Source organism: Rhyacophila brunnea, unplaced genomic scaffold (assembly GCF_057557595.1).
Source record: "Rhyacophila brunnea isolate RB1 unplaced genomic scaffold, BYU_Rbru_1.0 scaffold_11, whole genome shotgun sequence".
NCBI classification, from domain to species: Eukaryota; Metazoa; Arthropoda; class Insecta; order Trichoptera; family Rhyacophilidae; genus Rhyacophila; species Rhyacophila brunnea.
This window is the reverse complement of record NW_028232763.1, coordinates 44,977,354-44,983,353: the sequence shown is the minus strand read 5'-3', so window position 1 is coordinate 44,983,353 and position 6,000 is coordinate 44,977,354. Positions and strand designations below refer to the sequence as shown.

At 32.4% G+C, this 6,000-nt stretch overlaps 1 long non-coding RNA gene across 1 annotated transcript; it reads right to left on the bottom strand.

The window, feature by feature from the left end:
* Positions 1-562: 562 nt before the first annotated feature.
* On the bottom strand, positions 563-3,314 carry LOC147078749 (uncharacterized). The gene is made up of 3 exons (XR_015071894.1): positions 2,585-3,314; positions 1,841-1,995; positions 563-1,559 (listed from the first exon to the last, which is right to left on the bottom strand). It is a non-coding gene; the product is annotated as an uncharacterized LOC147078749 (long non-coding RNA).
* Between the last annotated feature and the right edge of the window lie 2,686 nt (positions 3,315-6,000).

Genomic DNA, 6,000 nt, shown 5'->3' with positions numbered 1-6,000 from the left:
TTATCTCAAATAGTTTGGATTAATAAAAAAGAGTCTTAATAATAGTAATAAAATAATAAAGTAATTCCAGAATATTTTTTCGTATGTATGAATTGGTAACAATAAAAGAGTAAATAATATTATCTGTTTCGGCAGAACTGAACACATTGTTGCTTTAGTTTGTTATTAAGGCGATGTCTTCGGCCTAAATAACACATATAATGTGACTTTTACGCCATCTATTTATATTTAAAGGCATCTACCGTGAATTTCTAAAAATCTGTTACTAAAAACTTTGTTCAGTTTCAATCAGATGGCAGTGAGTTACCATAACTAATTTTAAAAGTAAATTAAAGTTGCCAATGGAATGGAATTCTAGATGAATAAAATTGCTAGACAAAAATTCATTTACATATTATTATTTAAGAATATATTCTAATATAACCACTTGAGATCCAAGAGAGAACCAGCCATCAAAAAAAATATTTCTTTGATTTTATGGAAGAGAAGTATTAGTCTATTGACAAAAAATTTTTTTTTACGTTTTTTTTATTTTGTAAAGTAAAATATACTATATGCACATACCAGGTAACACTGCAGATGAATATTACCTACTCTATAAACTTAGGGAAGGTAAAGAAAACAACTTGTCATAGGAATGGTCAATTTTAATAGAACATTACACAATAAAAACAATACAAAAACATTATAAATAGGATAATTAAATATATTTACACTTAAAATTAGTTAAAATTATGAAATAAAACCCTAAATATCGTCGTTGAAACTAGAAAATTGTGTAACTCCGTTTTAATCGAAAATTGACTTTGAATGCCATCTAGTGGCCGTTGATAATATCTATCCGTCTTGCAAATTTTGTAATTCCAGAAAAATTGTATCATTGTTAAATCATGGATGATTTCACTCCAAAACCATACATTTGTATAGGAAACCATAATGTTTTTTGTCTCTCCTGTAAAGTAGTGTTTTTGGAGTTACACAATTTTCTAGTTTCAACGACGATATGTACTTTAAAATTGCTTTGAGCTGCATCCTATACTGTGTGATACAGCTCAAAGCAAAATTTTGTGCACACGTATATATTGCATTTTATGCAAATATACCTGGTGCGGGACTTGCATCCAGGGTATCTGCACACGGATGCTGAATGGTGGCCAACGCTGTCCAAACGTACCTCAGCGATCGGTTGGGGGAAAACCGTTCTCCTGCGAGCTGGTGGCTCTGTGTCTACTTGCGATGTCGACATGTTTCTTGGCCGACCTCGTGCTGGCAGTGTTAAAATGTTGGCTACCCGATCTTCATACCGAATCATAGCTTTCGCTAATCTGATTCAGTACGACAACAGTCTCATAATATCCTTTCGGGGTACATTTTCTAGTTTACAATTCCGCACATACATTAGCCAACAGTTTACTACCGCCAAGTCCACAAAGTGGTTAAAAACCCTCACAGGCCATTTGCATGTCTTCATCGCAGTCCTGTAATAAGCAATTATCCGATCGCCGACATGCCCTCTCGCCAACAAATCTTCCTCCAATTCCGGACCAGCATTCGGCATACTGAAACAATAGGAAAAAAATATTATTACATAATCCATATTTCCTCATTAATTCAAGTATTTAGCAGTAAAAATACAAATAATGATGGGTAATAATATGTTTTGATTGAAGTTTACTATTCAAACCATCAACTCCTCATTCGAGACAATCGCTACATCATGTGTACAAGATGTAATGAATTCTTGTTTTTATGCCAAAGCATGTAATGAAAATGAATCTAGTGTATGACCGGATGGTATATAAAACCAATAAATATATTATTAAGAAAATTGTAAACCTACCATTTTGTGAGCCAGGGAAGCACCCTGGATTGTGATGTCGAAGGTTGTAAATGTCGAATGTAAATGTCGTCGCTGTTGTCGGACTCGTAACCGTCGCCGACTTCGCAGTCTGTCGTCCAATATTTCGTCGAGTTCATCAGTATTAAAAGATTTATCTATATGTAAACAAAAAAACATAACCTAATTACATTCATATACTCGTGTCAAACTTATCACTGTAGATAACGTTTTCAATTTACGATTATGTTGTATTAAAAACACGGACACGTGTTTGAAAGCACATAAAATATTTGATTATAATCAATCATTGATTACATTGTATAAGCATTGTGAATAATTATAATGATGATTATGAGATACATTTTCGAGACAAGTTTCAGTAATTTTGAATGAAATTAAAATTTTATTTTATTAAATTCGGTTCTACAATCATAATATGCGAATGAAAGAAATTCACTATCTATTAGATAATTTACAAAACGTACAAGATGGGCTCGATGACATTTGTCATAAACATAACCTCAAACTAACGTAAAGTATTTATAATTTTACGAAAACGATGAGTCTACGCCTAAAATAATATATATTGATGATAAATGCATGATGGTGATTGAAAATACAGTATATGTAACTCTTTTCAATAATTTTTGAATGTTTGTTTGACAATCAAAACTGCGTGACATAGTTTGTCATTTTGATGTACAATAATAATATTATTTATTATACACTGAAAAGTTTACTTACTTGACAAAAATGTTACTGATGAGTCGATTCCTTCCTGTTTTCAAACAATATACCTAATAATGGCCAAATAAAGAAGAATTGTCATAAATCCGATATTAGATCGAGAGCACGAATGCTACCATAGACTAATGCTACCATATGTTAAAATGCGAGATTTGTTTATTTTGTTGATTATTTTTATCATAAATAATGATAAAAAAACAGTTGTAATTTAAGCAAATACTAATTGCAAATAATTCGCAGTTTCAAATTTTGAATATAGGCAGGTTTATACGTAAATTAAGTTAATATTGTAATTTCAATTATTAAGTTATTTTTATTCATATGGCAATTTCGCCTCAAACTGATAAACTGATTTTTGTCAAAATGCAGAGAAATGTTATTTTGTCTTGTCTATGTGTGAGTTTCATTTTCAACGTCATGTTATGGTATGTGTGTTTTGTATGGAGATATTTTGTTTCCAAATAATTCCACAACGGCAGCACCATACAGACAAACATGTTGCCAATTTGAGCAATTATTATGGTTTCGATTTCTATCGATTCGTTAATATACAAAAATACAAGATTAAATTTAAATAACTGCCGTAAAAATTAATAAATAATATTTTTAATAGAAACGCTAAGCGTTATTCGCGATAAATTGCGTGTAAGCCGAGATTTTTCGATTTTAATTGCGTGCTTTCTAACCTCTAAATCGATGTTTTTTAAATTTGAAAAAAGAGATATAAGGATATAATAAATTCCAATTTTCGCTTAGTGTTTCCCTGGGTAATAGATTTACGTACATTTTTATCGTAATTTTGATAATAAATCTTATGTCATTCATTCTTACCACCCGATAGAAATGTACCGAATTTGACACTTATTTTTGGTATATAGAACTCCATGATACTTCTTAATTTTTTATTTTATTTTTCTCATTACTTTTGAATATATATTTACCGATTAATAAACTTTTCTAGCTATTTTTCGATAACAACTTTACCTAGAGACATCACCTTAATAGCGCTTGTGCACGTGTATGAATTTACTGCGTGTGACACCCCCGTATGGTGCCCATTTGGGGATGTCTTTGTGTATCTGGAGACGCCCGAATCGGTATCAAAGCCAACAAATCGTCGTGGTAAATGCAATAGGTCGTATGTCAAAGATACCAAACTTTTCAGGAGAGACAAAAAACTATCCCATCTTAACCCCAATGCACCGATTTTTTTCACAAATTTATTTACTTAGTAGAATTTGTTCCCTGTTAACACTGTTATCATCATTTTGATGTAAGATGAATAATAAGAAAGTTAGGTTGACATACAACTATTTGATCGTCAATGTTGGCCACTTTTGTTGACATAAGTCCAATTTTTATGCAAACATACTTAAATTGAAAACACTAAAATTAGGTATTTATAATGAAACAAAATATAATATTATATTAATATAGACATATTATTATACACTTGTACATAAACGTTTAAAAAGTAAGCTTAAACTAATGAAAAAGTTTTTTTTTATTATAAATCTCTGTTTAATTAGGCACTTGTATAAAAACGATTTCAATGTTTAAAAGAAAAGATTAAAAGTTAATATTCAAAATAACACACAATAATTTTTAAAAAGATTTATTTAAAAATATCATAGTTTAATTATGTATTTGCATAAAACAGAGCAGATAAATACCTACTTAAAAGAAAAAAGAACAGTTTTAAAAGAATACTTTTTTTTAGAAAAGTAATTTTTTTATTTAAACGGTAGGTAGTATTATTTTGTTTTCTTCCAAAAATTTGTGAATAGCAAGCTGCGTTGTTCATCACTGATTGTATCGCACTTAAAGGCTATTTTTGGCCCACCCTTTTGAGCATGTCACTATGCCCACCACAACGTGGACCTATGGTCATAGAATCTTTTTTAGACGTCTGTCTATACTTGCCGCCCTTGCCGGACTCTTCATGCTTCTCAAAACCCGCATAAGACTTGCCTAGCAATCGCAGTTGAGCTGATTGAGTTGAGTTGAGCAGTTGAGATGTATCTATAGTCTAAGCAGTTGAGAGTTTTTTTTGCCTCTTCCACTCTTTACAATTATTGCTTTGCCCTTTTCGTTTTCTTTGATTGACTTGCTCAGTAGGTTCGTCACCATGGGTGTCAGACTGCATAGCAAACTCCTCTAAGTCTTCTGATGAGCTTGATTGATTTGATTCAGGTTGATACAGAGCTTCAGAGTCACTACTGATATCAGATAGTAAATGTTCAGGGCCACTTAGATGTTCAGTCATCGTCATATCACAATCTATATTTTATCTCAGGGATGATTGTGTTGATACAATGTTCTCTGCTATCTTTATGTCCAAAGGTTGCCTCAGCAATGATTCTGCTTGTTCTAAAATTGGAGTTTTGATAGTCAAAGTATTATTAACCTCAGCGAAATCGAGTTCTATTTCTGAACCAATATTTTGAAAAGTGATTTCAAATGGATGCTCTAAGACTAAGATTTCGAGTTCCGCTGCATTCCCAGATTCAACTTGTAACGCCATATAGTCAGTGGTTCTTACGACTTCACAGGTTATTTGAGGTCCTGAAGAAAATAATCATTTTTAAATTTGATAATCGTTAATGCATCTCAGCAAAATATCATCTCCACTCCACATTTGTGGCGACATAATCTTATTTATTCTTACCATTAGTATCCGGTGAAGTAATGTTGCTGACTGCTAAAGATACCAAGTACCGCCCACACCTTCCATTAATCATTTTAATAGCTTTTTACTAAATAATTTTTAACTAAATAAACAGTGTCTTATTAAAACTGTCAATCGTGATTGGTGAACAAATAATTACTTTGACAATAAATAAATGAGACAAAAAGTCATCATCATCAGGGGCACGACAACCCGGTGTGGGTCTTGGCCTCCTCCAACAGCTCCCTCCACCTGTCCCTATCCAGTGTGGCCGCTTTCCAATTTGGTACCCCTAGAACACGGCAGTCATTGGCAGCTCCATCCAACCAGCGAATCTTTGGCCTGCCTCTTCTTCTACGCCCGATTGGATTGCCGGACATCATACGTACGTACATTCATACGGTGCACATGACCTAGCCATCGCAGTCCCCCAATCTTAATTGATTGAACTGCGCTGCAATCTTCGTATAGCCCGTAGAGCTCAGCAATATATCTTCTTCTCCAATTGGTGCTGTCCCTGATCGGTCCATATATACGTCGGAGAATTTTTCTTTAGTTTGAGACAAAAAGTAATGTTAGATTATCTGTAGAAAGAATCTTGAAAATTTTACTAAATCTGACAACAATAATGTAATTATAAAGTAGATTTTAAAAAACAGTGATTGGTAAATTACTTACATCGTATTATTTGACGAATTCTTTAGTATAAAGTCAAGAACGAGGAATAAAAATAAACAAAAACATT